The sequence below is a fragment of the Lissotriton helveticus genome, chromosome 10, assembly GCF_964261635.1.
Source record: "Lissotriton helveticus chromosome 10, aLisHel1.1, whole genome shotgun sequence".
NCBI lineage: Eukaryota > Metazoa > Chordata > Amphibia > Caudata > Salamandridae > Lissotriton > Lissotriton helveticus.
The window spans coordinates 62,100,743-62,126,034 of NC_136071.1; the positions used below are offsets into that span (position 1 = coordinate 62,100,743).

The 25,292-nt window shown below is 45.0% G+C and overlaps 1 pseudogene; it reads right to left on the reverse strand.

The window, feature by feature from the left end:
- The window catches only part of LOC144783901 (vomeronasal type-2 receptor 26-like), an 80,206-nt pseudogene extending 57,324 nt beyond the window's left edge, over positions 1 to 22,882 (reverse strand).
- Positions 22,883 to 25,292: the final 2,410 nt, after the last annotated feature.

The following is a 25,292-nucleotide window of genomic DNA, read 5'->3' on the forward strand; positions in this document are numbered from 1 at the left end:
ACCTGCCTAATTATTTGCATTAGGCAGTTGCCAGATTACGACCCACAGTGATTGCCTGTACTTTCAGGAATGGTGGTCTGCAAGGGAGAGCACCCCCCCCCCCCCCAAATCTTATGACTGGATTCCAGAATGCAAAACTTTTTTTAAAGCAGTCCGTGTTCCTTTAAGGTTTGATATACTTCATCCCCCTGAGGTTGCCACCCTGATTTCCAAAAGGAAAGGTCTCCTAAGGGGCCCCTTCACCATTGCAAATTAGTTATCTCCCCCGCTCTAGGGTCCTTAGCTCATCAATGATTTGTGAAAGCAATTGCAGTTCTATAATATCAATATGTTAAGTTCCTTTCCGAATTCTAAAGGAGAGGGGATAACAACTTTCATGTCCCATTCTATATGCAATTTAGAACCATCCACAAAAGTCTGTTTACGAGTCAAAAGAATTTTCCAAATCATAAAAGAGGTTTTATTCATAACTCTAAGTACTTTTGTGGTCAGAAACCCTGCGATTTTGCAACATGAGGCCCTAAGTGCTAGAACTGGCTAATATGCAAGCACTAACTTATGCCTGGGCAACATTTTTATTCCACCAGAGTAATCGGGAGTACTTTTGTTAATTCTACAATATTATTGTAAAGTAAAATGTATGCAAATTACACAATTTAACCTGATTCCTTAATTAAAAGAAATTAGGGGCAATAATTCAACTGCAGGAGCAAAAGAACAACAAATTAACTGAGAACGAGCACCTGCTGTCTTCTGATGTTCCTGTCCTGTTGCCTTTAGCACTATTTTGTTAGCACAGAATGTACACCTCTGTCCAATTTGGATCCAAGGGTGAATTTTGTGCTAAGACAGTAGCTCTAAATGCTGGGATTTGCTGCTTCGCCTAATTGTACTCTAATTCCATGTAATTACACTACAGCAAATTACGCAAGTTAAAAGCACACCTACATCTAGATATAGAGGTCCCAAATGTTTGAACGTTTCCAAGTTTTTTTGACAGGCATGGCACAGAATGCAATTTTATTGTACCATGGGCCAAGACACAGAAACTTGGGAGCCAATTAATGGAGCTGGCCTATGCCCCACACAGGCACCTACTCCCTTAAGCTTACCTGAAGAAGTGGCCAATCATAAAGATGATCAGCACCTCTGCAAAACTAGTAGAAGCCATTTACTCTTCTACAGCTATGTACTCACTCTTACTCTCAAAGCTGTGGGAATACACCCAGGCCAAATATAGGATTACTAAAAGCAGCAAATCAGCGCATTCTGGAAATATTAATTCTGGTTCAGTTTAATTATCAAAACAGACTAGACACCTGAAAACAATCGTTTGTAGAAGCAAAGGCCAGAATTGGAAATGTTGCAACCCAGGGACAATGTATCATCTGATTTAGAATGATCTTATCAAAATAGAAACAATTGCACAGGTCTCCATGTGAAGTTACCAACAGCGTATAATTGAGAGGCTTCAATGCTGTCTCATCACGGATGAAGACAACAAAATGGTCTGAATTAGAGATGGGGAGAGAGTTAACTCTATCAGGTTGGTGGAGGACAATACCCCAGCCATCTTTTCTCTGTGGCTCCTGTCAGCTGACACTGAGGTGACGTGACTCTGACTACTCCTCTGGCTACTGCTAGAACTCTTCCTTTCTGGCCTATTGTACACACACATTGTGTGACTGATAGAATGCAGCCTACATCTTGTCCAAATTCCTTGTGACTTTCCTAGATTCACAGCGGATACAAATGGTCATGTTGCAGGCCTTGAAGGTTACAAGAGTGAGTGTTTCTGTATTAGCAAAACGCCTGGCCCTTGGTTTGGCTAACTACCACTCTTAGGGCCATAGTATCAAGAATGGCAATAACATTATCGCCACTTTAGCGGCAGGAAACTTCTGCTAAAGCGGCGATAAGGGGCTTGATAAGATGCCCTTTTTCAATTCACATTGAAGCCCAGGTTCACACCAGATGTCGCTGAGCATGTCATGAGTGATGTAATATGTGATGTCATCAGCAGTGCATTGCCGGGCGCGAGTTATGGTTAGGTCTACTAACTATAACGGCCGAATTTCTATGGTTTTGTACGAGTGAAATCGCCAACTAACTATAACATCCCTGAGACCTATGTTTTTTTCAGTGAATTTCTAAGGTTTTCTAAATGCTAATTTCTAACTATAACGTCCCGGAAACCTATGTTTTTTTCAGTGAATATATGTATATATATATATATATAAATATATATATATATTACCTACTGGCGGTCGCCAGTAGGTATATATAGTTAGGATTTTTTCTCTATGGGATTTTTGAAAATTCTATGTCTAATAACTTTGGCGTTTGTGGACGGAATTGGCTGAAATTTTCAGGAAAATGGCACATTTTGTTTCTGAGCAGCCCTTAAAAATTTGGGGGGGGTTCGTCAAGGGGGGGCCGAGAAAAAAGGGGGGTCCCAAAACGTGTTTTTAACATTGAGTTTTCCATAGGGCGGTTGGCCTCACTTTTAGCCCGAACGGCTGAATGGATTTGCACGAAACTTGGCAAAATTGTAGGGACTGGTAGCCCGATGTGCCTTTTGTAGGTCTCAATATATGTGCTTCAGTGGATTTTGAGAAATTAACGTTCAAAAAAAGATATATATCTGTAACAGCGGACCGGTGAGCGCTCCGGTTCGCGGACTTTTCGCGCAACGGAGCTTTGTGAAGCGAAGCTGATTGGTTCTCCGGCGTCTGTAAACATTCCAAACAGTCCATAGCGGCCGCCATCTTGTCTCTCGGTAGGATCGAGAGACAAGAGGAGGCCAAAGCGAAGGGGCAAATGACCATAAGGGGGCATAGTAGATCCTCGCTGACCCCCTAGGTTTGATGTGGAGGTTTTAAAAGGGCCCCGCGGGGCAAAAAAAAATAATAATAATAATAATCGAACGGCTGAATGGATTTGCACGAAACTTGGCAAAATATTAGGGACTGGTAGCCCGATGTGCCTTTGCTAGGTCTCAATATATGTGCTCCAGTGGATTTTGAGAAATTAACGTTCAAAAAAAGATATATATCTGTAACAGCGCTCCGCTTCGAGTACTTTTCGTGTTACGGAGCTTTGCGAAGCTGATTGGTTCTCCGGCGTCTGTCAACATTCCAAACAGTCCGTAGCGGCCGCCATCTTGTCTCTCGGTAGGATTGAGAGACAAGAGGAGGCCAAAGCGAAGGGGGAAATGACCATAAGGGGGTATAGTAGATTCTTCCTGACCTCTTAGGTTTGATGTACCATTTTGCCAAGTTTGGTGTAATTCCGTTCAGCCATTCAGGCTGTAGACGTATGTAAATGTCCTATGGAAAATTGCATGGGGAAAACACATTTGAAAGTGTTGAAATTTAGAACCAATTAAAATGTTACTTTGGTTTTGTATTTGTGTGTGATGAAAGTTAATTGGTTATGTATATATGTCAAATGAGAGGAAACCACAGCCATTTTGTGATACTACTGTCTGAGGTACATTTGTGAGGAATTGTTGGTGGTGAATTTCTGGTGTTTGATTTACACAGTACTAACACTTCTCCTACTTTTAAAAAGGTGAGTTGTTAATTTGTAAGGGGAACTATGTTGTACACTTGAAGATAATTTGAAAAATGTTTTCTGTTATTTATTTGCAGTCCTTCTGTTATACTAAATACTTGATAAAGTTAGTTTTATATTATGTATTACTAAAAACGATAAATGAAAGTGATTATTTTTTTTCTGCAATTTACAGCAAGCAATTTCAAAATAAAATGGCTCACAATGAAGAGACCATGGCAATTTCTTTTGAATTGTCGACTACATTGATTGAAATTGAGAGCACCAATAATGAAATATTGTCACAAGGAGGAGATGACTTGTATGATTCCATTAGATTGATTGAAATGGACAGCACCAATAATGAAATATTGTCACAAGGAGATGACTTGAATGATTCCACTACATTGATTGAAATGGAGAGCACCAATAATGAAATATTGTCACAAGGAGGAGATGACTTGAATGATTCCACTACATTGATTGAAATTGACAGCACCAATAATGAAATATTGTCACAAGGAGGAGATGACTTGAATGATTTTTTTGATCAATCTGTTGATGGCGAATTTATCGAATGTTTGGAGGCCATAGAGTTAGAAGAATTATCATTGCAGACTTTTCATGAGGAAATTGCTGATGAGGACATGGTACTAGTTCTTTCAAATTTAGAAAATTCTGAAGAATACATTTATATTTAGAAATCAAAAATTGTTTGAGACATTATTCATTTTTATTTTTAATTTATGAGGTTGTAGCGAAGTGATTGTAGTATAAAATGAGACTTATAGTATAGAGTGCAACATTTTTATTTTACATGGTAAGTTTACTCATATTTACTTCCCTTCTGCCACTATATTATCTCCAATGTGTATTTGACATCTCTTCTTCATCTCCGGCCTCCTTTCTCTCACTGTGTGTCTCCGATGCATCTTATTGCTGCGATTTTGTGTAATTACAGAAGAGAGTAAAATAAAATAGTTCGGAACGTGAAAAGGGAGCAAAGTAGAGTACCCCTCACCCCCTAGGTCTTTTTAGGCGGTCCCAAAGGATCAGTTTCTGCTTTCCTGAGAGATTATGGTATGAGTTCCATATACCACAATAATTTGCATTACAACATGCAAGATATCTATCTCCTATTACCAACTTTTGGAGATATTCGCGCTAAGCGCGAATATCTCCAAAAAGTAACACCTGCCCTGAGCAGTTCTTAGCCATGTTATCCAATGGGAGGTGGATAACATGGCTAAGAGCATTAGCTCGGTAATGCATGAATATCGCTGACTTTTTAGCGATATTCATGCATTGCGGCCGTTTATTATCGCATTTGCGATAAACCTTGGTAATAGCAAGGTTTATCTTCGATAATTTCAGACGATGCTTAGCGGTAAAAAAATTCGTTGGTAAGCATCGTTAGCGATAAATATCGCTTAACTTTGGTAATATGCACCAACGTCTGTTAACGTTCGATTGGAAGGAAATGAGGAAGTGTTGAAAAACATTGTCTGCGCCATCTTGCCTTTTTTGAAATGCCACACTTTTGTCGTGCACGGCAGCCATTTTAGATGCCTTGAGCAGACCCACTCTCTGCACGCTGTCGATTCGGAGCATGGCTCCCCACCCTCGCAAGCATCTTCCCCAGGCACTGGTCACCCCCGCTCTCTGTCTTATGCATCGGCAATAAACCTCCCCCCATCTGCGCTGCTCTTCCCTGAAAATCACACTCTGTGCCCGCCCGACACCTCCCTTTCGCCCTATTCACTACCGCACCCTCTGACACTCCTCTTCCTCTGTGTCCGATTGTCCAGACTATCAGCTAGCCCTGCAGATGTAGTTTATGGCTCCAGCTGTAAAGAATCACCCCTCTTCAAAGGAGTTATAGTAGATCAAGGCCCACACCCGATGAGATCCGTCACACCACACGTGTTCCTACTATCTGAAAACCATCCTGTATTGTGATTGGGGAGGGGACCGAGCCTGAAGCGGAAGATTCTAGGAATGACTCTTTGTACATCAAAGTTTTTACAATTATGTGTCACATTAAAAATATATAGCACTCAAACAAAGTAGTAGGAATATAAAACTTTAATAACATATAAATATATACAACAAAACAAAAACAGTAAAAACATTTAAACAACGAAGAGACCGTGGCAATTTCTTTTGAATTATCCACTACATTTATTGAAATTGACAGCACCAACAATGAAATATTCTCACAAGGAGGAGATGACTTGAATGATTTTTTTGATCAATCTCTTGATGGCGAATTTATCGAATGTTTGGAGACCATAGAGTTACAAGAATCATCATTGCAGACTTTTCATGAGGAAATTCCTGATGAGATGATTGAAGAGGAAATTCCTGATGAGGACCTGTTATTAGTTCTTTCAAATTAGGAAAATTCAGAAGATGTTGCCTGGGGGTGGGTCGTCAGTAGCAGTCTGTTGTGCGAATAGTTCCAAGGCAGCAGAACGCGTTGAAATCTAGATGGCACGAAAGTGATGTCTAGTAAGTTGCCGCCCAGCAAATAACGGCGTGGGGCGCCGCGGGGGTGAGTGAGTCCAGTAGGCACCACAGCTATTCTTACCGGCATTGCAGAATTACTGCTGGGGACAATGCCTGTGCTGTAGCAGGGTCACAGCAGAAACAAAAAGGATTCTGTTGAAGATGTTGTTGGTTTTCAATTTGAAAACAGTTCTGGTGTCAACTGCTATGCTAATGTAGTGGTTAATGTTTTGTTTTCTCTAGAAAATGTAAAAGAGGGGGAGGCAGTCCAAAGTTCCGTTAAAAGGGCAAAGGAAAGGATCGGTGGTTTGAACTATCAGTCAAAAAGGGGAGGGGGTGCAACAATTTTTCCTACCGGGTCACACTGTGCTTTTACCGGAACTGAGGTCTGCAGGATTCTAGTAATTCAAAGTGAGGCTGGCGCCAGCATGGGAGCGCCGACGTCCCGCGGATACAGTTTCGTCACTCCACGGGCGATCATGGCAGTCATTCCCCATCGGGGGTCGGAGACTCCCGCGGCTCCTCTAGAATCTTCAAGGTCGTGGAGGACTACGGTGGTGGAGTCAACCAGTGACCGGGCCATTTCTTTATGCTGGGCCCGCTCTTGCCAGGTCGACCGCCATTTTGAGAGTTCGGTAGCTACTGGCGATCGCGGGGTCAAATGAGCGGACGGGCTCCACCCTGCCGGGCGAGACGTTGCAGCATGGCTACAGTGGAAGAACCCTTTTCCGGGCGCCTGGAGCGCTGAGGGTGCAGGTGGGAAGCCTCCACCTGGGGAGGCGGGAGAGGCCTGTTCGCACCGTCTCTCCCTCCCAGTGCACCCCACGGCGTCTCGCTTGACATTTGTTATGGCCGGACCAGGCGATGAGGACGAGGGGGGGGGGGGGTCGGAGGCATGTGCAAGACATCCCCCCCCCCAGTGTTGTCGCAGCCATTATTCAAGAAAGAAGAAGTGTCCCGTCCGTCTTCGGGCCGGGCTTCCGGTAGATGTCGGCCGGACGCCCCTGGCTCTGGCCCCATGAACGGGTTTCTTGGTTTATCGGCTGCAGCCGGATCCCGTCGGCCTCGGCCCCCCGACCGTTGGTGGCCGGACCGGAAGAGCATGTGGCGGGACTACCTGAAACTGTCAAGGGCCACCGCGGCCGGACTGGGAGAGAGAGGGGAGGGTCGAGGAGACATTCCCCCCCCCTGCAACTGTTCAGCGTTGTAAAGGCAATCCCCTGGCCGGGTCCCGCTGGCCTCGGCCTCTCCTCCGGCTACACCCTACGTTAGGATCTCCTGGCCGAGGCGTGGCAACAGGATCCGCCTTATATGGGCTGCTCCCGGCTGGGCGTAGCCGCAATCCTGCCCCACCTTGGTAGTTTCCAGAGTGGGGGCGGATGTTCTACTGACTTGCATTTTCCCTAGTCTATGGATTTTTTTGGCGTGGCAGGCGGTGGGACAGCGAGGGGTGATTTGGTTTCTCTTACTGTTTTTCTGGTCTCTCACCACTGGCATATTTTAACGTTTTCTTGTTTCTAGGACATTAATAGGTTTTATCATTACGTTATGTTATCGTTTCTTTGTTCGTTGTTTAATAAAAGTTCATGTTCATCAGTGGCCTACTGATTTTCGTTTTCCTATTCTTTTCTTTCCAGGTTGTTTCATGCTAAAGTTTCTGTTAACAGGATACAGTGATCACTTCGTTATTTTTGCATATGTCCTTTTCACTAGGGGTGCTCTCTGGTCGGGCCAGATGACCTATCTCTAGTAAATGGTCCGGGTGAAACAGGTGCATCAATCAGTGGGGAGTAGATAGGCATGACAGATTACAACGGGGGAGAAAGGTCCGCATTACGTACCCTTTCACTACTTGCAAAGATTTTCCTACGTTTATTTGCAAACCGGGAATACTTCCAAAAAGAACTAATTCCCAAACAGTCAATGTTCGGACAATCAATCAATCAATGAGGAATGAAATAGGTACGACGTGTTAAAGGCTTGCGTTACCTACCCTTCACTATCTGCAAAGGGAGAGAGAATATTCCTATTCTTCCTCGTTTGCAGGCAGAGAAGATCCTTAAGAGAACCAACTTCGAACAATTCAATGCTCGATTCAAACAATCAACAAGGGGTACTGTGAACACAAATGAACGCCGCTTATGTACATACACATTGCTATTTTCAACAGGTTGTTCCTAATGTTTCTATTTTAGCGAGGTCAAAAAGAGATCCCATTAGTGGCCTACTGATTTTGCTCGATTCCTTTTGTTTTTTTACACGATTTTTCGCTATCTGCAAAGACTAAACAGAGTATTGCGACTCTGTGCTTGTTTGTAAATAGAGAATGAACCAAAGAGAACAATCAATCAAATGGAGAGAGAAGCAGGCACGACGGATTACAACGGGGGCAAAGGCCTGCGTTAACTACCCTTCACTATCTGCAAAGAGAGAGTACTCCTAATAGAAATGAGGGGTGGGGAGCAGCATTCAAAGCAGATCAGTGTGCATAAACACGAAAATGTTTTTACTTACCACGTACTTGACACTACTTCCCGAGAGACTCCTGAGGCGGAAAGCCGGGAGCGAGATTGCTTATTTTAAAATCTTTTCTGTGTGATAAAAACTGCTTTTTAAAATATTTCACTTACTCACTTACTCTTGCTTCCTTGAACAGCGTACACACGCTGCAACGATAGACTCCCTGATCGCCATTCTCGAGGGCGAGGCGCGAGGATAGACACGCCCACCCCTGGTGACCACGCCCCCTCTGAACAGTATAAATAGTGCGCGCTGATCTTAAAGCGCGACACTACTTCCCGAGAGACTCCTGAGGCGGAAAGCCGGGAGCGAGATTGCTTATTTTAAAATCTTTTCTGTGTGATAAAAACTGCTTTTTAAAATATTTCACTTACTCACTTACTCTTGCTTCCTTGAACAGCGTACACACGCTGCAACGATAGACTCCCTGATCGCCATTCTCGAGGGCGAGGCGCGAGGATAGACACGCCCACCCCTGGTGACCACGCCCCCTCTGAACAGTATAAATAGTGCGCGCTGATCTTAAAGCGCGACACTACTTCCCGAGAGACTCCTGAGGCGGAAAGCCGGGAGCGAGATTGCTTATTTTAAAATCTTTTCTGTGTGATAAAAACTGCTTTTTAAAATATTTCACTTACTCACTTACTCTTGCTTCCTTGAACAGCGTACACACGCTGCAACGATAGACTCCCTGATCGCCATTCTCGAGGGCGAGGCGCGAGGATAGACACGCCCACCCCTGGTGACCACGCCCCCTCTGAACAGTATAAATAGTGCGCGCTGATCTTAAAGCGCGACACTACTTCCCGAGAGACTCCTGAGGCGGAAAGCCGGGAGCGAGATTGCTTATTTTAAAATCTTTTCTGTGTGATAAAAACTGCTTTTTAAAATATTTCACTTACTCACTTACTCTTGCTTCCTTGAACAGCGTACACACGCTGCAACGATAGACTCCCTGATCGCCATTCTCGAGGGCGAGGCGCGAGGATAGACACGCCCACCCCTGGTGACCACACCCCCTTCTGACGTGCACTCCTCACCGTACAAAACATGTGCCAGTATAGGAAGCGCAGCGGACGAGCGCAGCGGGCGCGACGATGGCGCGCCGAAGGCGCGCCTAAGGCAAGCCCGTCTGCGCCCGTCCGCGCCAGCCCGAGCCGTGAGCCCACACCTCTGGTCGGCTCAGAACTATCTCGAATTACTTACGAACAAAAAACTCTGCACCAACTCAGAGAATTGTCAAACACCAGATGTAATGGACCTATCAATCCGGAACAGGAGCACCATAAATGCCCTAGTTGCGCGTACAGGGCCTCCCCCTTAGCTCATTCTGAACCCGCCTGTCTGGAGATGGCCCTTCTGAATTGCAGGTCACTCCCCAAACACCATGCCGAAATCAACCTGCTATTAACAGAGTCGGACCTGGACGTTCTGTTTTTAACAGAAACTTGGCTGTCCGAGAGCTCTGACCCGGACATTATCCAAGCACTACCTCCTGGGTATCACATCAAAAACCTTAACAGGCCGACGGGCACGGGTGGGGGCATCGCGATTATTTATCGCGAGAACCTCGCTTGTCAACTTAAAGACAGTCCTGTTCTCAACTGTGAAAATGTCCTTTTCTCTCTACACCTGCCGCCATCTACCACACTAACTGGGCTGCTAATATACCGTCCCCCTGGGCAGGTGGGGTGTTTTTTAAACTCACTCATGGATGCCACTACCTCCCTGGCATGCGTAACGCCAAATTTTACCATACTCGGGGACCTAAACCTCCACTTTGATGATCAAGGCAACAAACTTGCCACAGAACTTAAAGCTGATCTAAACTCCCTAAATTTACAACTACTTAGCAACGACCCTACCCACCTGAAAGGACACTTGCTAGATCCCATCTTCTCTAATCTTTCCAAATTGTCCGCTCAAACCCCTCTCCCTCTCCCCTGGTCCGACCACTTTTTGGTCCCTCTCAAACTCCAACTCCCAAAGAAAATCTCGGATACTCCCTGCTCCCGGGCCCCGTCACGGCCATGGAAAAAACTAGATACTACCCTATGGGAGCACTCGCTGCTCTCCACACTACCCACAGTCGACCCTGACCCCTCCAAAGCTGAAATTCAATTACATAAATGGGTCACTAACTCCCTCGACACAGTCCTGCCTCTCAAAGCCCTTCCTACTAATAGGAAATCCTCCAAACTACCGTGGTTCACCGAGGAACTACGGGAACTAAGACGGAAAGGCAAAAGGCTGGAACGCCAATGGAGAAAGCACTGGCACTCGGATGATAGAAGTGGCTACAAAGCCCACATCAGGCTTTATAAAAATGCACTTAAAACGGCTCAAGCCTCCTACTTCGAGGATCAAATACTAGCCGCAACCAACTCCGCAAAAGAGACTTACCGGATAGTCAAGCTCCTTTCCAAAATACAGGAACCCCCACCCCCTCCTGACCTGGATGGCGCAAAATGCAACCAGATGGCCGATTTTTTCTCAAAAAAAATCGAAAAAATCCTGAACTCCCTCCCGCCTGCGACAACTGCACTAAAAGACTCTTTCTTCCCGACCTCCCAAGACGCCCCTAGGCTGCTTTCCTTCCCCCAAATTACTATCGAAACGTTCCTTAGTGTCTTGCACAAAGTCAAAAGCGGTGCCCCATCTGACCCAGCCCCGATCAGTAAACTTAAACAAATTGCTTCTACCATAGCCCCCCCTCTCACTAACCTGATCAATGCCTCCTTTGAAACTGGCATAGTCCCAGTAAACTGGAAAAAAGCCACGGTAAAGGCTCTTATAAAAAAAACACACCTCGACCCTTCTGACCCATCAAACTTCAGACCTATCTCTCTGCTACCGGCAATTAGCAAAATCGCCGAAAGAGTGGCAAATCAACACCTTTCCGAGTTCTTAGAGTCCCATCATCTTCTCCGCCCAACCCAGACTGGCTTTAGACCTGGACAGGGGACTGATACCGCCCTGTTAGCCGTGGTCGAAGAAGCGAGGGGCATTCTGGATGGAGGAGGATCGGTGGCAGTGATCCTCCTCGACCTGAGTGCCGCCTTTGACACGGTGGACCACGCAACCCTTGTTCATCGTCTCGGGCGGCTGGGAGTGGCTGACTCCGCCTTGGCCTGGATCGCATCCTTCTTGGAGAACAGGTTTTTTCAAGTGACTGACGGACATTCCATCTCCAGGGCTCATGCACTCAAGTGTGGGGTGCCTCAGGGATCCTCCCTGAGCCCCACACTTTTTAATGTGTACATGGCTCCTCTCGAGGATGTTGTTGAACCCTTTGGGATCAAATCAATAATGTACGCCGATGACACCCAGCTCATCGTGTCCCTCAACCAACCCGACAACGCCCTCTCCAATTTGTCTAGCTGCCTGGAAAAAGTTCACCAATGGATGTGCGAATCCCGGTTAAAACTGAATGGGGAAAAATCTGAAATACTTCTGCTGGGAAACCCTAACAAAATACCCGCCCCCCTTCCCTGGCCACTATGCATGGGATCCCCTCCATCCCCAAAAGCCGAAGTGAAAAGCCTGGGGATATGGTTGGACCAGGACCTCAGCTTCAAAACACAAGCGAGGAAAACCACGGGAATTTGCTTCGGCCTTATGAAGATGGCACGAAAGATTCTCCATCTACTCCCCCCTCAATCCAGGAAGCTTTTGATGCAGGGGCTGGTGAACTCCAGACTGGACTACGGGAATGTCCTATATCTGGGGGCCCCAGCCTCTGTACTCCACAGACTCCAATGCTCTCAAAACGCGGCGGCAAGAATACTGACAGGAACGGCAGCAAGGACCTCTGCCAAGCCGGCCCTTAGAAATTTGCACTGGCTGCCAGTCAAAGAACGTGTCAACTTTAAGACCCTGTGCATGGCACATAAAATACTGCACAACGAAGGCCCCCCTATTCTCAGACTTCTTGTGTCCTTTCAACAATCAACTAGACAACTCAGATCTAACTCCCTCTCCCTTGCAAAAGTCCCCAGAATTAGAAAGGCCAGAACAGGTGGTCGCTTGTTCTCGTACAACGCTCCGAGACTGTGGAATGCTCTCCCTCTCTCCCTGAGGCAAGAACAAAACCACCTTAGATTTAGGAAAAAACTGAAGACCCTCCTCTTTCCATGAGCACTACCCCCCCCTGATCGCCCACTCTCCGGGATGATAGTTACCAGCGCCGGGATGCCCTAGGGTAGCTGTTGCGCTCTATAAAACCCATAATCAAATCAAATCAAATCAAACAGTTTATGATATTTGCTATTAAAAAACCATTGAAATTCACTGAAAAAACCATAGGTTATAGACCATATATAGTTAGGAATTAGCATTTACAAAACCTTGAAAATTCACTGAAAAAACCATAGGTTATAGACCATATATAGTTAGTAATTAACATTTAAAAAACCTTATTTTACTCACACAAAACCATTGAAATTCAATATATAGTTAGTTGCACTAACTATATATCGCGCACCCGCAATCCACTGCTGATCATGTCACATATTACATCATTCATGACATGGTCAGTGACATCACTGATGACATCACTGATGACATCTCAAATGACATCACTGATGACATCACTGATGACAACATCCAGTGACTGTATGTTTCTGTAAAGTTAAAATATGTCTTACATATTGAAGAATGAGTGGATGTATAAGTGTCTGGATGAAGGATTTAGTAGGTGCGTGACTGACTGTATGAGTGAGTGATTAAATGTGTCTCACTGAATGCATGGGTTAGTGACTAAACTGTCTTAATTTGTGCATTATTATGTCTGTTGTGATATAAACTGCTGCATGTGTTGATCATTAGCTATACGAGAGGCTATATGTGTTATTGATTGGTTGCCCAAGTATTTGTATGGGAGATTGAGTTTGTGTAGGGGTGGCTGGGAGGTGTGTGACTCTGTGCATAGATGTGTGAGCAGTTGATTCACTAGGTGTATGAGTTCAAGAGTGCATGTGGAAACAGCTACATGGGCAGTTGACTGTGTGCATGAGTGTATTGGTGAGTGAATGGATATCTCAGTGCTACATGTCAAAGTAAGTACATATGTAAAACACTGTACATGTGAGAGTTGACATATATAAATAACTGTGCATAAGAGCCAGTGAATGTGTGAGTGGCTGTATGGATCATTGTGAACTTGTATCCGGGATTGTATAAGAGAGTAAATATGTGTTAGTATGTGTTTGAATAAGTAAGGTGTGTATAACTGTATAGTTGAGAAAATGGAGGTGTGATTGATTCTTAGCATGACTGACTAGGTGTGTGTGTAACTTCATGGATGAGTGACAGTCTGTGAGTGTCTGTTTACACTGAGTGTATCCAAGGTTATATTAGAGTCTGAAGAGGTTCATCGTATTATCACATGAATGATGTCATCAGTGATGTGATCAGTAATGTCAAATGAGATGTCATCAGTGATGTCATCAGTGATGTCATTTGAGATGTCATCAGTGATGTCATTTGAGATGTCATCAGTGATGTCATCAGTGATGTCACTGACCATGTCATGAATGATGTAATATGTGACATGATCAGCAGTGGATTGCGGGTGCGCGATATATAGTTAGTGCAACTAACTATATATGGAATTTCAATGGTTTTGTGTGAGTAAAATAAGGTTTTTTAAATGCTAATTCCTAACTATATATGGTCTATAACCTATGGTTTTTTCAGTGAATATATATATATATAGCACCCTAATGTCTATGGATATGAGGAGAAGGTGGATGAGTGATAAGAACAAAACATTAACTGAGGTGAAAATCGGAATTGCATGTGAATTCTGTACAAGGAATTGAGATCTACTAGAGCAATAACAAATAAATCTACAAAAGTAGAATAAAAATGAAGGGAATAGTAATTGGCATTGTGGGAAGCGAAATTATGTGCATCAACTAAAAACAATATGAAAAGGGGAAGAAGAACATGCATACTATTAAGTGTTAACTGCAAGACTAAAAAGAAAAATAGGAAAATACCAGTGCTTATTTTGAACTGGTCATTATTTTGGGGGATCAACATTCATTTTTCCTCAACAGACGTTAATCCAGAGCGAGAAAACAACCCGAAAAAGGGAAAGGAAAAAGAATTAGAGAAAGATGGAAAACAGTGATAAAGGGAGAAAGCAGCGATGAAATAGAACCCAAGAGTATGATGAAGTCAGGGAGTATCTGGTGATAGATTAACCCCTCCCATGCTCGTGACGGAACCGCTCCGTCACGAGCCTCGGGTGGGCTGTGCTGGCGATGGAGCGGTTCCATCACGGCCCGCTCGGCGCCCCTGCGCGGCACTGATTATGCGCCTGCGCAGCGCGTTCTATTGCACGGGGCCGTGACGGGAACGCTCGCTCACAAGCACAGCCTACCCGAGGCTCGTGACGGAGCGGTTCCGTCACAAGCATGTGAGTGCCGCGCGGCCACCCCTCCCCGCTAGCGCTGGGGCGGAATTGCCATCGCAGCCAAGGGGTTAAAGAGGAACGAGGTAGAATTGTTACAACTCAGCCTTGCACCCTGGCCTGTGACATTGCCAGTTGTGGGCTTCGGAACAAAACTTTGAAAACCGGGTACATAATGGAGGAATACCATATATATTGATGTTGAGAGATATTAGAAGACAAAAAATATATTATGACGGCTATTTTACACTTTGCTTTTTGACGAAAAACCTTCCTGTTTTATTCAGCAGCTTGTTAAAGAGACATCAATGCAAAGGAGGCATAATTACTTTTGACAATGTCTGGAGGCAGGAGGGTCTGTGTACAAGAAGTTGGTCGAAGGGATAACAGCCTCCAAGTGAACTGCAGCCAAAATTCCAATTGCCACATCTCCATCCTTGTAATAGCTTTCCATGGTTGCTGTAGAAAGCCCACCAAATGATGGTCCGCCTGCTGTGCAGGCATGGATGCAATTTCCCACACGCATGTCAGTATAATAACATGTGTCAGGAACATCTTATAGGATGGAACATGTTGAGACTCAATTATGCTTTTCCATAATCAGTAGTTTTTCAGAAGTCTGTAGCTGACACTGGGCCTAAAACAAAAAGCAATAGTCAATAATTGATAAAGGAATGATATTTTAAGTGTCAATACATTTTCTTTCTTATCATTAGTAAGCATGGGAGTAATTATTTTAATAATGCAGGAATAATCAGAGTAGTTTGAGTAATTCGGTGTCACTGTTTGGTGCAGAATTACTGATAATGATGCCTGCCTGCCCGCCTGTGTAATTAAGAGTAATTTGGGGTGGGAATTAACACTGTGACAACAATTTTAACAAGTGCGAAGGGCTGCTCGCGATGTTGGTCATGTTGTTTCGCATTTAGAACTATTTTCTTAGTGCAAGATGCATCCTTACCTTAATTTTTGTCATGTGGGTGTATTTTGTGTTAAGAAACTAGTGTTAAATGTCAGAAGTAAGTTGGGGAAAAACCTTACCCCAAGAGCACATTTAGCGAGCACGAGTCGCTTCTTGTGTAAGCATAGCGCCAAATCCGTTCCGCTCGCGGATTTCGCGGATTTTCGGTAAATCCGCAATCCGCGAACTCCCGCGAATTTACCGAAAATCCACGAATCCGCGAGCGGCGGATTCGGGGGGCAAAAGTTCAAACCTTCAAGCTTGAAGTTGGAGCTATTTTAGGATGGCGCCGGCAAGCTGCCAGCGCCATCCTAAAATAGTTACTAAGTCAGCTAAGTTAGCTTCAACAGGAAGCACTAATAGATAAAATAAAGCAGGTGCTCGAGCACCTGCTTTATTTTATCTATTAGTGCTTCCTGATCGGTCTCTGACCTTTTATACACACAAGAGGCATGAACTCGAATTTGGCGCGATTTAACACACACATGGTCGCTGAAACTAGTTGAAGCTCAAATTCAGTGACTCATTCATCAGCCCAAAAACAATCGTGAGCGTCGTCAAGGCTGGGCAGGTGTGCCTTCTTCCCAAATCTACCGTCGAAAATCAGCTGTGATGCTGGATAGAGGCCTTTGTATCCTTGACTTTCACGAGCGCAATCCCTTTGCTGTTCCTGTGACCAGGAGCGTCTGTCTCTTCATCTACTGCTCTGATCGGTCTCAGACCTTTTATACACACAAGAGGCATGTGCACTCGCATGGAAGCCCTGCACGTTTGGTCCCGCTCACACACTCGCGGTGTGCACCGTCTTCCCGCCATTGACCCACTATGATAGACAGCTCACCCAAGGGACCCCTGCGCCCTTCGGCGCAATTGCATAGTAACACACACATGGTCGCTGGAACTAGTTGAAGCTCAAATTCAGTGACTCATTCATCAGCCCAAAAACAATCGTGCGCGTCATCGAGGCTGGGCAGGTGTGCCTTCTTCCCAAATCTACAGTCGAAAATCAGCTGTGATGCTGGATAGAGGCCTTTGTATCCTTGACTTTCACGAGCGCAATCCTCGTGCTGTTCCTGTGACCAGGAGCTTCTGTCTCTTCATCTGCTGCTCTGATGGGTCTCTGAGCTTTTATACACAGAAGAGGCATGTGCACTCGCATGGAAGCCCCGCCCACACACTCGCGGTGTGCACCGTCTTCCCGCCATTGACCCACTATGATGGACAGCTCACCCAAGGGACCCCTGCGCCCTTCGGGGCGATTGCTTAGTAACACACACATGGTCACTGGAACTAGTTGAAGGTCAAATTCAGTGACTCATTCATCAGCCCAAATCCGCAAATCCGCAAATCCGCAAATCCGCAAATCCGCAAAATCCGCGGATTTTGCGGATCCACGATCCGCAAATCCGCAAAATCCGCGGATCGTGGATCCGCAAAATCCACCCATGCTTATTCTTGTGCTGCTATTCTGCTTTGCTGTATTTAGTGCTATTTCTGAGTGCAAAATGTATAATCAGGGGCATCTTTGTGCCAAGAAAAGAGAGCTTAATGCAGAATTACTCTTCTAGTCTCAGCATGCAGAATTACTCTTCTAGTCTAATTCCACATGCAGAATTACTCTTCTAGTCGAATTACGCATGCAGAATTACTCTTCTAGTCTAATTCCGCATACAGAATTACTTTTCTAGTCTAATTCCGCATGCAGAATTACTCTTCTAGTCTAATTCCGCATGCAGAATTACTCTTCTAGTCTAATTCCGCATACAGAATTACTCTTCTAGTCTAATTCCGCATACAGAATTACTCTTCTAGTCTAATTCCGCATGCAGAATTACTTTTCTAGTCTAATTCCGCATGCAGAATTACTCTTCTAGTCTAATTCCGCATGCAGAATTACTCTTCTAGTCTACTTCCACATGCAGAATTACTCTTCTAGTCTAATTCCGCATGCAGAATTACTTGTCTAGTCTAATTCTACATAATGTAGACGATTTATTAGGTAATTCTGCATGATTGCATTACACAGAATTGAGCGAGTTATACCCAGCCATAATCAATTGACTGCTTTCCATACTCTCGATCTGATAAGTATTGTGGGGTCGTACTTCAGATAGTAATAGCGAGTACTTGTACAAGTTATAAATACGATGGAATATTAAGCTGAGGAAGTTGGATTTGAAAGATAGTTCACAGTGATAAGCTTTAACTCGTTGAGGATTAATCTGTCTGAATGGGTATTGTGTTTTCTGTACAATTGCATCTGAAGCTAGGTCACTGACAACCATGAATCATTGCTGGGATACATGGATGGATGTGAAACACTCAATTCTAATAGAAACTCAGTCTGTGAAATGTAGCATGTATTATGGTGAGTTGAAAATTAAAAAATAAGCTGATTAAAGTAAAGTAGAGTCAATAGAACTCAACACATAAAAATGCAGTAGAGGGATCTGTCCATGAGGTGAAAGTCAGAGACAGAGGTCAAAGCACTCACAGAAACACTACCCCAGTAGTATAATCACACATAGTCAAACAATCCATCATTCTCAAAGCAAACACAGGAGCCTGTTCTTCCAGATGGGTTATAAGTAGATCTTGTCAGAATAGGACAAGGCAAATTATCCAGAAAACCTGAAAAAGATCCCACAATGGTTCTTCAAAAAATGTTGAAAGATATCAGTGCCAAGGGAGAGACTATGGCACACCCCGACCAAATGGAGGTTAAAAAACAAGTCTGAAAACTCTGCCCAGAAGGCTTCACCATTCTAACACTATATTCCCAATGCCAATCTTGCAGACTTGATGAGCACCACAAGGTCAATGCTTTCAATTTCGGAAGAGAGATCAAACAGGATAACCACCGCAGTATTGCAGCAGTCAAATAAGGACCTGAGCATGACCTTTATTTATGTTGTCCCTTGACCTTGATCTACTGTTATATTTATTAAGTAGCTCACCCTCTTGAAATAATACTAGCATGTATCAAAAATGTATTCCAATCACTGATAATGATGATTATATTTAGTTTTGTAAAATGGTAGAGTTTTATTAATAATATTGATCATGATAACATGTATGGAGTGTCATTTCCATTGTATATTAGAACATTGGAATGTTGAACATTCAATTGGGGAGAATGAAGTAGCTCCAGATTTATAATGGCTGGTGTTGGACCTGGACCTTTCTGCAGGGTCACCCCCAAACCTTTTGCCTTCCTCCACCCTTTTTTTCTGATCTCATTTTTGTTGACTTTAGGGTTCTGGGCACTGCTAACCAGTGCTAAAGTGCATTTGCTCTCTCCTTCAAACATGGTAACATTGGCATATGCATAATAGGCATATTTAATTTACTTATAGTTCCTAATAAAGTGAAATGTATGTGCCCAGGGCCTGTAAATTAAACAATACTAGTGGGCCTGCACCACTGACTGTGCCACCCATGTCAGTAGCCCTTTAAACATGGATTGGGCTTGCCACTGCAGAGCCTGCATGTGCAGTTTAAACTGCTGTCAGAATTCTGGTCTCTGGTTGGCAGAGGTATTAACCATGTCCAAGTAGGGACCACAATCCTAGTCAGGGTAAGCTAGATGCACGCTTTAAACTAACCTGTGCTCACCCTCTGGTAGCTTGGCACAGAGCAGGCAAATGTAACTTAAGAGGCACACACACACAGTAACACACTGAAAACTCCAGAAAAAAACTCCAAATAGGTTGAGCAAAATAGAGGATAATTATGTTAGTTAAATAAGACCAAAATAACAATAATCTAATCAGTACAAAGTCGAGATACGGATTTTAAAAGAATAAATGCAAAAACATTGCTTTGAATACAATAGCGCTAAAAGGTTACTTAAGGTCGCTAGGAACCAGGAAAAATCCAAAGATCAGGCAGACTGCGATGGAGGACAGGCCAGCTACGAGACTCACGCAGGTCCAGCTGAAAAAGTAGTTGCATGCAGTAAAGCGTCGACGTTAAGAGCGCAATGCATCAGTTCAGATTCACGCTGTGGGTTCCGGCAGCGTCAACGAGCTCTGTAGAGATGCAGGCTATCCGTTGTCATCGTTGAGCTGAGCAGAGCATTGTTGTTGGGCCGCACAGGCTTAAGAACCACTGTCGTCAAACTGCCTCTGCGCCAAAGGGCGATGTGTCGGTTCCGATCGGCGCAAAGGTGGAGATACATCAATTTTGTAGCAAAACAGCTGCAGAACCCACTTCAGAGGACCAGGACTGAAGGGGGCACCTAAGGCAAGGGTAGGACATACAGATGGATGAGTCCAGCAGTACCAGCAGAGTTGCAGGAAATATTTTGTGCCCCTTAGACTTCAGAAACTGGAGGCAAGCCATCGAGCCCTTGGACTAACTCTGGGTTCCAATGAGATGGTTCCAATCCTTGTCCTCAGCACGGCCAAGATCAGCAGGCAGCAGGGCAGCTCAGAAAAGCAGAGAAGCAGTTCCTCAGAACAGTCAGGCAAGGCAAAATTTATTTATTTGTTTATTTATTTATTTATTGACATTTGTTAAGCGCGGCGAATACCCTTAGGCGTCTCGGCGCTGACTTAGGGGTGGATCAGTGTATAAGAAGACCTAACAGAAAACGGAACTATTGGTCAAATAACCAAGTCTTGAGATGTTTGCGAAATATGAACAGGGAGTGGCTGGTCTTGATGTGTAGAGGCAAGGTGTTCCAGAGCTTGGGAGCTGCAACCAAAAAGCGCCTGTCGCCCCAAGTGACTGTTCTAGTACGAGGCACTACTAGGTGATTGTGATGAGAGGAGCGAAGGGAACAGGTTGGGATATAATAATGAAGATTATGTTTAAGGAAATGGGGGCCTTGGTTATTGAGTGCCTTGTAAAGAATACACAATGATTTAAATTTGATACGACTGCGTATCGGAAGCCAGTGAAGTTCCCTAATGGTGTTTGAAACCGATGCAAACTTGGGAAGTCCCACCAGCATCCGGGCGGCGGCATTTTGAATTGGCTGCATCTTGTTAGTCACCCGGGATTGTGCATTTAGGAATAGGCCATTACAATAATCCAGTGCGGACAGGACTAGTGAGCTGACCAGAGTTCTCCCAGCAGTATCCGGTAGGTAGGGTAGAATTTTCCTAATCATTCTGAGCTTCATGTGAGCAGTTGCAGCCGTCTTGTTTGCGTGTGCCATAAAATTTAGACCAGCATCAAAAGTGATGCCCAGATTTCTTAACTTTAAGAGCTGGGCTAGGAGGAGTTCCAAACGATGTTGGCCACCAAGCTGGTGACCAGCCCGGAGAAAGGTGACCGAAAATGACCACTTCAGTTTTATCTGAATTAAGTTTGAGACAATTCGTGGCCATCCAGTCACCTATGGCCACCATTCCTCTGGTGAATAACTTGGCCACTTCTTCCCCATCCCCTTTGATGGCCAATACCAATTGGGTGTCGTCGGCATAAGAGGTCAGGCTCATCCCAAATGCTTTGATGACACTAGCAAGGTCCGACACGTAGATGTTAAAGAGTGTCGGACTTAGGGACGAGCCTTGGGGGACCCCACACGGCAAGGACACCTTAGAAGATTGGTATGGTCCGAGGGATACCGCCTGAGTTCTGTTGGCCAGAAACGATACAAGTAGGTCCAGCGCTGTTTCCTGGACCCCTAGTCGTTCGACACGGTCGGCCAAGATCTTGTGGTCGACCGTGTCGAAGGCCGCAGAGAGATCCAGCAGGACCAGGACTGCTGTCCCCCCCTGGTCTTGTATGACTCGGATGTCGTCTGCCGCTTTTAGGAGGGCAGTTTCCGTCCCATGGCATTTACGAAATCCAAACTGAGTGTTGTCAAGCAGCTGATGCCGCTCTACAAACTCCGACAATTGTTGGTTCATACCTTTTTCTATGACCTTGGCCAGGAATGGGAGACTAGCGATGGGCCGATAGTTTTTTAGTTCATCTTTGTTAAGATTGAATTTTTTTAATAGGGGTTTAACCAACGTATGTTTCAATGAGGCCGGGAAAATGCCCGATCTGAACACAACGTTACAGACCTGTGTGATGACTGGAATCAACGTGTCCATAACTGGTGTAAGCACTTTAAGCGGGCAAGGATCCAGTGATGACCCTGTTTTAATCCTTGAGATGAGGCTCTTCGTCTGGTCCATAGTAAGGTCAGCAAAGCGGGTGAGTATGTTGTCACGCGGTGTAAGGAGAAGGGGATGAGTTACGGTATTAGTGTTTAGGGAGAAAACCTGATAGATATCATTGACTTTCTTAAAGAAAAATTCGGACAGGGCATCACAAAGATGTTGTGAAGGAGGGGGTGTGAGATCCTGCGTACCACCGGACAAACGTTTAGTTATATCAAATAGCTCCTTACATGAGTTTTTTGCCTTGTCTATTTGTTCGGCATAGTATGCTTTTTTTGCCTCAGCAATCATATGTTTATACCGCGTTAGTGACTCTTTGTATAATATTTTACTCTCGGGGTCATAGTGCTTTCGCCAGTGTCTTTCCCTTTGTTTGTTAGTTTGTTCCTGCTTTTTAAGTTCATCGGAGAACCAGGGTGCGCTGGGGGAAGCACGATTCTTGGAAATAGATTTCAGTGGCACTAGCTCCTGTGTGGCCTGACTGAGCCAGTTATGAAACTGATCTGTGGCAGCACTGGGATCATCAGACAACAGAGGAGGTGTGCTTGCCAGGAGAGTATTGAGTGTCTCCAGGTTTAGGTCTTTCCATGCCCTCACCTGTTTAGGGGCAAGGTTAGCCACTCTCGTCTTGTGGGTATCGGGAATGGCTAACTTGCTTGATATGACATAGTGATCGGTCCATGGCATAGGAAGGATAGCTAAGTTGTGTAATGTCTCTAAATTGGTAAATATGCCGTCAAGGGTGTGACCGGCCTCATGGGTGGGGGCAGATATTAATTGATGCAACCCTAACGTTTCCATGTCCGATAAGAGACAGGCTGTATCGGCGTCATTGGCCTTTTCGAGGTGAAAATTGAGATCCCCTAGCACCATGCAATAATCGTCCAGTGCTATGGATTCCAATATTGACCCCAGGCTGAATAAAAAGGGGGCGCGTGCTCCTGGCGGGCGATATATCAATACGCCTTTGAGGTTAAAGAGGGGGGTGAGTTGAATACTGAACATCATCGCTTCACAGGTGGTAGATGGTATAGATGTGGTTCTAATAGGGAGATTGTCTCTGGCGATAATAGCAACCCCGCCTCCCCTCTGGCCTGTTCTGTCCTGCCTATATATTGTGAAACCACTGGGGACCGCTATGACTAAATCAGGGTCCGATGCGCCATCCAACCATGTTTCCGTTATGAACAACAGGTCAACATGAGAGTCTAGTATAAGATCTGCGATTTCTTGCCTGTGTCTACACATGGAACGCGCATTGATAAGTGCTAACATGAAGGTGGCGTTAGGAGGGGACGGATTGGTAGGAGCCTTAACCCTAGTGTTAGAAATCTTCGTTGAAAAGGTACAGTGTGAACAATAGAGGGAATAAGGAGCATTGAAATAGGTACCTGGATCATATATGTGACAACATTCACTACCAGGTGGCCGTAGTGCCGTAAGAAATGACGGCGTATAGACCAGTCATGATGTGGAGGAAGGGGGACTGGCACTCAGCACGGGCCGAGCGCGGACGGGCGCAGACGGGCTGGACTTAGGCGCGACTTCGACGCGCTTCTGACGCGCCCGCTGCGCCAGCCCGCTGCTCCGTCTGGTGATGACGCACATTTATAGGCAGTGGAGGAGGGTATGAGGCAGCCAGCGACTAGAGCCTTGACCTGCCTACCTCCAAGATGGCGGCCGTCTATCGCCCCAGCACCTAAATCGGCTGGCGAGCGAGGACGTCGTTTATCAGGGCCAAGGTAGGCGTTATGAGCGCTACAGACAGATGTAGATCAACCTGCACAACAAAAAATCATTAAAATGAGCACAAGAACAAATTTTTTAAAAACACGAGTAAGCTGTGCAAAAGTTACAAAGTAACGTGCAAATGCGCAATTAGAAAGTCAGCAGTTCGGTAAAGAGCCATCTTACATCACCAACACCCTTAGGTCGGTGTGGTCTGACTGCCCAGCGTTTTTATAACATCCGGGAGGGTATGAGGCAGCCAGCGACTAGAGCGCTGACCTGCCTACCTCCAAGATGGCGGCCGTCTATCGCCCCAGCACCTAAATCGGCTGGCGAGCGAGGACGTCGTTTATCAGGGCCAAGGTAGGCGTTATGAGCGCTACAGACAGATGTAGATCAACCTGCACAACAAAAAATCATTAAAATGAGCACAAGAACAAATTTTTTAAAAACACGAGTAAGCTGTGCAAAAGTTGCAAAGTAACGTGCAAATGCTCAATTAGAAAGTCAGCAGTTCGGTAAAGAGCCCTCTTACATCACCAACACCCTTAGGTCGGTGTGGTCTGACTGCCCAGCGTTTTTATAACATCCGGGAGGGTATGAGGCAGCCAGCGACTAGAGCGCTGACCTGCCTACCTCCAAGATGGCGGCCGTCTATCGCCCCAGCACCTAAATCGGCTGGCGAGCAAGGACGTCGTTTATCAGGGCCAAGGTAGGCGTTATGAGCGCTACAGACAGATGTAGATCAACCTGCACAACAAAAAATCATTAAAATGAGCACAAGAACAAATTTTTTAAAAACACAAGTAAGCTGTGCAAAAGTTGCAAAGTAACGTGCAAATGCGCAATTAGAAAGTCAGCAGTTCGGTAAAGAGCCCTCTTACATCACCAACACCTATGGCAATCCTTACAATACAGCAGTTCTTACTCCAGCAGTGTTCATCAATGGTCCAGTAGTGTACTGATTTGGTAGGGTCAGAACCCCAGTACTTATACCCAAATGTGCCTTTGACGTTGGGGCGATGTCAAAGCAGCTCCTTGAAGTGGACAGGTCCCCTTTCATCCCAGCTCTGTCCGCCAGTAGATTTGTGGGGGTAATCAGTCATTTGTGTGGGGACAGGACACATCCTATTCCGATGTGTCAGCTCCCTTCCCCCTTCCTGCCCAGGAAGTCTTTCAGAATTCAGATGAATCCACCCTTCCTGTGATTGTGGCTATCCAGAGGGAATGCACATGGTGTAGCTAACACCCATCCCAGATGAGTATTGGAGACAGGCTGCAGGTACACGGACCAAAATTAAGAGCAGAGAAATGTCCGCTTTCTAAAAGTGGCATTTCTACAATTTTAATGTTAAATTCAACAGTACCACTAAAGAGGATTTATCAACACCATTCCTTTCAAATCAGGAATTACAGCTTAAAAGTGCTTTAATGAATTCCAAATGCTAACCTAAGAGAGGAGTATGCCTAACAGCAGTGAAAA